General features: G+C 50.4%; 1 pseudogene across 1 annotated transcript; it reads right to left on the minus strand.

Moving 5' to 3' along the window:
* Positions 1-318: 318 nt before the first annotated feature.
* LOC311621776 lies at positions 319-9,201 on the minus strand (annotated as a pseudogene). The gene is made up of 3 exons: positions 8,517-9,201; positions 2,057-2,121; positions 319-1,689 (listed from the first exon to the last, which is right to left on the minus strand). The product of its transcript is annotated as an uncharacterized misc_RNA (transcript).
* Between the last annotated feature and the right edge of the window lie 499 nt (positions 9,202-9,700).

Consider the following 9,700-nt stretch of genomic DNA (forward strand, 5'->3'; position numbering starts at 1 on the left):
AAATACTATATTCATAGCAATAATATACACCCTGTGACTTCCCTTCCTGATTTGGGAATAGTTCCCCAATTCTTTGAACATTTCCTGGCCCCTAATGTTTTTTTGTTTTTTTTTTTTTGTCATTCAGTGTAACTTTATTTACTGTTTATCGCACATGATTTAAGATCTTTAATTTCTAACCAAAGACTCAAAGGACTATTTTTTTTTCCATGCACTTTAACATTAACATCAGTGAATTCATGTATCCATGTGTTTTTATTGTAAACATCTGAATTATTCACATTGTCATAGATCCTAATCTCATAATCATAGACCATGCACAGGCTGGCAGCAAGCCAGGAAGCCACTCTGCAAGCAAACAGATACTCTGCATAAGGAGAAAAGTCATAGCACAACATTTAATGTCCAACCTGAGTCACCTCAGAATGTTACATATATTGACTTCTTAATTCATATAGTATCAGGAACTCAACCGCTTGGTTGGTGACGGGGTTGACCTGGTTTCAGGAGGACTATTCCTGAAATAATTAAGGAAAGGGGGGCTCAATCTTTTCTTGATTGCTTGCTCCTCCTCAGCACCTTCATCTTTCTTCTCATCCTCAGCTTCTTGGGCATCTTCTCCTTCACCTTCACCTCCTTCTTCTTCCTCCTTTGCATCCTCAAATTCTTCCTTGGCACCTTCTTCCTCTTCTTCTCATTCCTCTTCATCAGCCACTTCCTTCTCCTTCTCCGCCTCTTCAGCTTCTCCTTCAGCGGAGTGTTCATCCTTAGCTTCCTCGGCTTTTGCAGCTTCAATGGTCTCCTCCACCTCGATCTGCTCCTCCTGGACGTGGCTGGTGTATTAAGAAGGGAAGGAGCGAGTGGACATCAAGTAGGAGCGTCTGTAATCCACCTAAGGTAGATCGATCAAAGACCTGGGAACTCTGGGAACGCTGGCTATGCTTCCCATGCTGGTGAAACTGAGCCGGGTCTCCTCACCTTCCAAGAGTTTCCTGTAAGCTGCAATGTCAATGTTCAAAGCCACATTGAGGAGGTCCTGGTATTCTTTTAAATATCATGCCATTTCACTCTCTGTAGTTCTCAACTCATTTTCTAATGTGTTGGTTGTGTCCTGCAGAGCACTAACTTCAGCGTTCTGCTTCTCCTCCAGCCCTCACAGCTGCTTTCTCAGCGCTTAGGTCATGCCCGGCATGCTTTGATCTCCAGGGTCTTAGCCTTGAGCAGACGACGGCTTTCAGACACCTCCTCCTTGGTGGCGCGCATCCCGTAGGTGTTCTTGGCAGTGCTCTCGGTCTGCACGGTGCAGCGGCTCCTGCACCATTCTGCATTCTGCATGTTCTTGGCCGCCAGCTTCTTGTACTGGGCACGGATGTCCTTGCACATGGCAGAGAGGTGGGACTTGGAAAACATGTCCATCTCCACGGAGATCTGAGCTTACTGGTTCTGCGCCTGCAGCTTGGTGATCTCTCTGTGCACCTTCTTCAGAAAGGCCATTTAGTCCATCAGGCTGTTGGTGCGCTTTTCAAGCTCAGCTTCAGAGAGAGCCCCCTCACCTGCACTTTTGCTTGCCTCCATCAGCCAGCCTTCTGCATCATCATGGTTCAGCACCTCTTCCTGGTAGCATGGGGGGCAGTTCCTTCCCAGCCCTGGTGCCTGCTGACTGCCCACCGCCCTCTCCTCGCCAGAGACCTGTGCAGTGGGCCGGGACACAGGCATCCCATTTTCATTAAAATGTCTAACCCTAGCCTGCTCCCCTTGTGTCCACAGGCTGCCCGGGGACACACAGTGATCCCAGAGACCCTGGCCACCCCAGCGTACCCAGGGTTCTGATGGCTGCCTGGACACCGTGGGCGGCGTCAGGCGCTGCCCCCACCCCCCTTGCCCAGTTACCTATCCAGGTCTTGACCCAGCAGGCTACATCAGGCTCTGCCTGTCCAGCCTGTCTGGTTCCCGATGGCTGCCCAGACCCTGCAGGCAGAGTCAGGTACTGCCCAACAGGCCTGCTTGGTCCCCCATGGTGGCCTGGACATTGCGGGTGGCGTCAGGCTCTGCCCACCCAGCCGGCAGGTTCCCCGATGGCTGCCTGGACCCCGCGGGTAGAGTCAGGCGGCTGCCTAGACACTGCGGGAGGGGTCAGGTATTGCCTGCCAGGCCTACCTCACTCCGATGGCGGTCTAGACACTGCGGGCGGGGTCAGGTATTGCCCGCCAGGCCTACCTCACACCGATGGCGGTCTGGACACCTCAGGCATAGTCAGGCACAGCCCACCAGGCCTGCCTGGTTCCCGATTGCTGCCTGGACACTGTGGCCTAGGTGCTGCCGGCCAGGCCTGCCCTATTACCAATGGTGGCCTGGACCCCGAGGGTGGCGTCAGGCACTGCACACCTGGCCTGCCTGGTCCTGATGGCGGCCTGGTCCCTGATGGTAGCGTTAGGCACAGCCCGCCCCTCCTGCATACGCAAATTTACCCTCCATTTTTGTTGGCTTAATTTGTATATCACTCCTGATTGGCTGTGGGCGTAGCGAAGGTATGGTCAATTAGCATTTTTCTCTTTTACTAGTATGTGTGTGTGTGTGTGTGTGTGTGTGTGTGTGTGTGTATCAGAGAGGCAGGAAGAGGGAGAGAGAAATAAAAACATCCATGATAAGAGAGAATCATTGATTGGCTGCCTCCTGTACACCCCCTACTGGAGGTCAAGCCCACAACCTAGGCATGTGTCCTGACCAGGAATTGAACCATGACCTCCTGGTTCATAGATCGACACTCACTCACTGAGCCACATGGACAGGGCTATCTTTTTTTGAAAACTTATCACATCTAACCCACCACATCCTTATTATATTTATTGTCAGTCTCCCCCCCAGCTGGAATAAAAGTTCCATAAGGGACAAAGGTCTTATTTTGTTCAGTGTTTTGTCTTCTTGCCTAGAACAGTGCCTTGCACATAGAGGGCATTTATTAAATGTTTGTTAAAGAAAGAGTGACCCAAAGGGAAGGAACAACTTTAAAGATCTAGAGATTTAGATCTTAAAGACCTAAAGGTTGAAGCCTGCGAAGCATTTAAATATTTGCTGCCTACTGCAAAATCTGGTTTTATTTTCCAGATTACAAACATTCTGGTGAGTAAAACGATCTCAGAACATGGACCCTCGTCCCCTAATGGCACCTGTGGGCAGAGTGGAGCAGGAGTCCCTGCAGGTCGGCAGGCCCTTCACAGCTCAGGGGCTCCCGTCTGGCCGGGAGCGTCTGGCTCCGCTCTCCCCGGCAGCTCAGCCTCTGAGGCCGGTGCTCCTGGGGCTGGCCTCCCCTCTGCCTGGATTCTCTACTCACGTTTAAGTAAACGGGTGCTGGGGTGGCTGACCACAGGAGAGTTCTGTCTCACTCCAGCACACACAGCACATTCATGAACACATGAAGTAAACCTACTCTGCTGGGCAGGGAAAGCAGGGTGTGCTTATGCAGTGTCGGCACTTGGATTTCTCCGGGAGATGTGCAGTGGGTTTGGGTTTATCTGATGAAACTGCGACAGCAGCTCCTGGCCAGGGAGCTGAGCCCCATCCGCAGCCGGGAGGGGCCGGAGCGGGAGCTCACCGGGAGCTGGTGAGTGCATGCTCCTCTGGCTGATCTGCAGGGAGAACTCCATCTCCCGCATTTCCTTGCAATGGCGAGGAACAGCAGTTTGAGATAACGACCTGCTTTGGACTTGCACAAAACCCCAGGCCCTTCCATGAATGAGTTTTATGTGGAGGGCGGGGAGGCGCATCCGCCTCACACTGATACCATCTCCCGAGGACTCTCTCCCAGGGTCGTCATTAAGGTTTAATTAAATTTTATGTTATCAATTAGGATTAATCTACATTTAGTCTGAATTAGAGGGAGCCAATTATAAATAAGTCGACTTCTCTTTTATTCCTGAACACAAAATGAAGGTTTTTAAACTTCCTTTAGAAAAACCCCACACAAAAACGCACCCCCCCTCTGAACCAAATGTGCCCAGGAGGCTGGACATTCTATTAAAATGAGGTGAGAAGACGAGAAGGCTGGTGGCAAGGTGTATGGACAGAAAGTGGGGTGGTGAGGGGAGGCGAGGTGGCCCAAATGTGAGAGCAAGTGCGAGAGGAGCTTCCGGAGGCGCACTCTGCCCGCACGTCCAGCAAACGGACACGGCCCGCGCACAGTGGCCTCGTTTCCAGGAGGGTCTGGCCGCCGCTCCAGGAGCCTTCGGAGCCACAGTCCGCGCCCATGCCATGTGCCACGGCTCCGGGCAGGTCGAAGGGCACACACAGGCAGAAAGCCTACACGTGGAGGGAACAGGTCAAAGCGTTTCTTCTGAAATCAGGCTGATTAGACTTACCTAAGTGTCATGAGCGGGAGAACAGCCGTATGCTGACACAGTCAGCTGGGAGGCCCTGAGGCGAAGAGGTCTTTCCACTTTAAAGCGTGGGAGGCAGGGGGAGGCAGACCTGGCGCGGGAGAGGCGGACCTGGCGTGGGGAAGGCGGACCTGCGTGTTGGAGCCAGAGCAGAAGAGCCAGAGCGGCCTGCCTGTGGCTGGGCCGGCGCGGCCAGACAGCCCACTTCTGCTGTTTCCGGTTCTCTTCTTTCTGGGCAAAAGCAGGACCATGTCTCCCCTCTTCCACCTGGAAGTTGGACAAGGGCTGGTCATTTGTCCAGCCAATGGGATGTAGGAAGCCACGGGGTCAGTCCCGAGCAGACCTTGGCGGCTTTCTCCCTCCCGCCGCGGCCGCCATGGAAACGCAGTGCACACAGAGCCCCCAGCAGCCTAAGCTGGGCAGGCCTCTGGCCAACCTTCACGGGTCATGTTGCAAGAACAAGGAGCTTTCATTGTGTGAAGCCAGTGAGGCTGAGGTTTTTGTTACTGCAGCTTAACACAGCTTATCCTGCCGCATAGAACCTCTCTCAGCTTTGAGAGGTTCAAAGCTCATATTCTAAGAGTTGGTACCTACATCATTGGGTGGTTATATGAGGAGAAAACTGAACTAATCTGTGAAAGGTGTTTAAGTCAGTGTCTGGCACACAGCTAGTACTTACTAAATGCTATTATTGTTGTAGTTGGGGTGCTTATATATTATGGCCAAATGACCCCACATTGTGAAAATATAATAGGTTCAAAGTTTATATGTAAGCTCCTAGCATTTGCATATCTCGTCTTCCTACCTAAACTGAAGTCCCACATCAGGTACACCTTGATTGCTCTCGGCGACAGTTTCTAGAATAGACGCAGCCTTGTCATGCAGACCCTATTTACTTCCTCCTGTTTCTCACTGCACCAACCAATATCCCAGAATGTTAGATACGATTAAGAAAACACCAGGATCAACCTTGTGATGACAGCTCCTTTAGGGAGGCGTTGTATGTTCAGTGAGGGTTTGGGGACATGCCTGCATGGGCCTGCTGACCCTGTGCTCTGAGTTGGGCACAGTTTCTGGCTTGGGTCTCACTGAAGTGTGTGCAGTCGATGTCAGGTGTAAACAAGGTGAGGTACAGAGACTCACATTCTTTTGTGACCAATGGAACAGGTGTGCACCGTGAACTCTTCCCATGGGCTTGGGGTGCTATTGCGCCAGAAACCCTTCAGCGGGGGCCACGGGGCAGAAAGCCCGAAGAACATCCAGGAACAACGATGAGACCAGTTCTAACATTACTTGGGCCCAGATTTTAGAAGGCCAGTCTTACTCTAGAACCAGGGTGTGGCCCAGCATTGCACACTCATGACAGTTAGGCATGTTTTGGTTGCAAGGGTTGGAAACCCAGCACCAACCCCAAAGGAAATTTGTTAGCTCTGGTAGCCGGGAGGTTCAGCAGCTAAGGCTCCCAGCTTCAGCTATGGTTGTATCTGGTACTCAGAGCCGTCATGAGCTCTCTTCCACCCACGCTGGCTTATCTCTGTATTGATTTTTCTTTTCATGGCTCCTTTACATCGAGGCAGAGCTGACTGCCAGTCATCCATTGCTCTTGTAACTATTACCTCAGCAAAAAGACTGCCTTTCCCCAACAGTTCCAGGAAGAGGACCGGGGGGGGGGGGGGGGGGGGCGGGGGGCTCTAGGGTTAAGTTCACTAATCCACAAAGAATTTCTGCAAATGGAGAAGAGTAAAAAATCCAATAAAGAAATCGGCAAAGGGTAGGAGTAAGCAATTTTCAGAAGAGAAAATGCAAATGGCCAACAAGCAAATTACATTAAGCTCCTTCTTCGGTGAAGGGGAGAGGTAAATAAAAGTGACGGGAAGATGGAGTTAGGAACACGTCAGGATGGCCAGAGGGACACGCTTCAGACCAGGGCTTGATTGTGTGGCGGAAATAAGGACTCTTGTACTTTGCTAGAATGAGTAAAAATTGCTCTAATCATTCAAAAAAATCTGGAAATAGCTACTTAAGTTAAAAATAGATGTACTCTTTGACCCAGCCATTTCACTTTGGTCAGACAGAAATAAAAATGCCAGATCAACAGAACAATGTTTATTACAACATATCTGATACTTGAAAACGTCTGGACATAATCCACATGTCCAAAAATGGGGAATTATTAAATAAGTTATATTAATTCATATTCTTGAGTTTTATGCAGTTATTAGAGAAACAATATGTGGAGATATACCTATAAGGTCTTGTTAAGTAAAAGAAAATCAATTCTGTGTATCAAGATCCCATTTTTGAAAAAAAGAAGAAAAATCTACTCTTTTTTTTTTTTTTTTTTTTTGTATTAATATTTGCATGAGCCCAGGACAATTATGGAAAGACAAGTTCCAAGAAACTTGACATTAGTTACTCTAAAGGGAAAGGGTCACGTGGGCCTACATTATTGTGTGAAAGGAAAGTTTACTAAGGCCTCCATAAGGAAGGACAAACTGTGCCTGTGTCCCTGAAGCAAATGCAACACTGGACAGGTGCAGGGTGGCACCCTAAGTCTTAGGGTGAGCATGGGGGTGTTGTCCACCGTCTACTTCAGGGGCCTTTGGTGAGAGCTGTGCTGTGGGTGCGGCCCTGCTCTGCCAGGAGGGGAAGGTACCATCCGTTGACCTTGGTCACGCTGGACCTTCCCGCTGAAGGATGGCTGCCTGGTGGCTGTGCATCTGACATTTCAGCAAGGATGGCCTTTCTGTGCCTGCACTCAGCCAGCTCTCGTGCCGATGGGGGGCGAGGTCAGGGCCTGGTGGTCTCTGCTGTCCATTAGGTCTGAGCCATGTGGTTTCACTCGGTTGTGTGGAGCTGCTTGTGGGTTAGTGTTATCCATAGATAATGTGAAGGCCTAACCGTCACACTGTGTGCTAAAGGGCAGACAACTTTGACTCTGCTTGTTTTCCCTTACACTTTATTGTTATTATTATTTCAACTTTAAAAAATTTTTTAAATGTTCTTATTGAGGGTGACACTTGTTAGCAAATTTGTACAGGTTTTGGGAGCACAATTTTACAACACATCGTCTGTACACAGTATTGTGTGTTCGCCATCCAAGTCAAGTCTCCGTCCGTCACATTTATTCGCCCTTCCTCCCTCTCCCCTTCCCCCAGCAACCACCGCACTGCTGTACCCGCCATGAGTTCCTTCTCTTTTTTTCTATTTTGCTCAACCCCTCTACCTCCTAGCCCCGCTCCCCACAGCTGTCAGCCTGCACTCTGTGAGTCTGTCTCTAGTTTGCTTGTTAGTTCATTTTGTTCATAGCAGCATTGTTTACTGTAGCCGAGATTTGGAAGTGGCACAAGTGCCCATCAGCAGGTGAGTGGATAAAAAACTGGGACATGTACACAACGGAATACGACTCAGCCGTAAAAAACAAGGAAATCTCACCCTTTGCAACAGCCTGGGTGCACCCGGAGAGCACATGCTGAGTGAAATAAGCGATGGAGAAAGACAAGCACCACATGACCTCCCTCAGGCCTGGAAGCTAATGGGCCAAGTGAGCTGTCCAGCCTTCGAGACCCTCCTGGGTGCGGATTGCCAGGCGGGGCTTATGCCACAGTCAGTCGTGCAGCCAAGCAGCAGGCCCGGTGCTGGGCACGGTGCGAGGCAGCCGCTGGCCTGCTCCGTCCGTGGCCTGTGCTTTGCACAGCACAGAACGGCCATTCCTACTGGAAATGGGGAAAAGAGAACATCTCCTATGAATTGTTGAGTCAAAGGAGAGATAAAATATACAATCAATGACCATTTAGAGAACGAGAATGGGAATAATACATATGAAAATTTATGGGATAGGGCCAAAGCCCTTAAACTGCTTTGTATTGTTGGAAATAAAAATGAAGTTAGCTTTAAAATCAAGAACAATTAAAATTCACAAAAATTTGAAGGAAATCAAGAAAAATAAATTTTCCAAGAAGAAAGCAGAAATCCCTGGATTCAAAATCAGAAAAGCTCGGAATATGATAACTATATCCAAGAGGTGGCCGCCTGGAGAAAACCAGTAACGAGTGGCAGACACACCTCTGCTCACGGACTGAGGAGGGAAAGAAACAAGTAAAATGACAGGCGATGAGGCCCCCAGAGGCCTGCGAGGCTGACCTGTGTTGCCGGGCACAGCTGTGTGCGAGTACAGGAACACGTCCAGCATGTACAGGGACAGGTCCCGCGTGTACAGGGACACATCCCGCGTGTACAGGAACAGTTCCCGCATGTACAGGAACAGGTCCCGCATGTACAGGAACAGTTCCCGCATGTACAGGAACAGGTCCCGCATGTAGAGGAACACGTCCCGCATGTACAGGAACAGGCCCCGCATGTACAGGAACAGGTCCCGCGTGTACAGGAACAGGTCCCGCATGTATAGGAACACGTCCCGCATGTACAGGAACAGGCCCCGCATGTACAGGGACAGGTCCTGCGTGTACAGGAACACGTCCCGCATGTACAGGGACAGGTCCCGCGTGTACAGGGACAGGTCCTGCATGTACAAGAACACGTCCCGCATGTACAGGAACAGGTCCCACGTGTACAGGAACAGGTCCCGCGTGTACAGGAACACGTCCTGCATGTACAGGGACAGGTCCCGCATGTACAGGAACACGTCCCGCACGTACAGGAACAGGTCCTGCCTGGGGAACCGCGGCCCAGGAGAAAAGCAGTTCCCGAGGGCAGTGCACCCGCTGGGCGACCAGCCTCCCGCACGGACACTCCTCTGCCGCACGCTTCCCTCCCAGGCTTGCCTAGGTTCCCGGTAGAGAAACACACGGAAAACTCTCTGATTCATGCTCCGAGGACAGCACACCCACGGAGCCAAGCTTGGAGACTGTAGTGGAAAAAAACGAAACAGAAGACCAAGGCACTGGTGAGAAACTATAAATAAAGCAGTAGCAAGCGATTCGATGATATATTCACATAGGCGTTCACCATGACCCAGGAGGTTTAGCCCAGAATACAAAGGCTTTTGTTTTTCGTTTCATTTTATTACAAAGAAATAAAATAAAACCTTGTAGATGAGCTGAGGCACTTTGCAAACCCGCCCTGACCCTCCTCTCTCCACCTTCCTCCCCATCCTGCCCCTTGCAACAGCCAGAGGCAGCTCTCCCGACGTTGGTATCTATGCTTCTGATCTATGTTTTGTGTCTGTACTTCCCTCAAAGTCCATAATATTTAGCTACGTATTCATTTGTCTGTCCTTAAGCTTCCATACCTGGTTTTACTCTAAACGCACCCCTCTCGGCGTCACGTTCCTGAGATTGACACGCTGACCCGGAAGCTCTAGCTCA

Source organism: Pipistrellus hanaki (assembly GCF_964339955.1).
Source record: "Pipistrellus hanaki genome assembly, chromosome: 4".
NCBI lineage: Eukaryota > Metazoa > Chordata > Mammalia > Chiroptera > Vespertilionidae > Pipistrellus > Pipistrellus hanaki.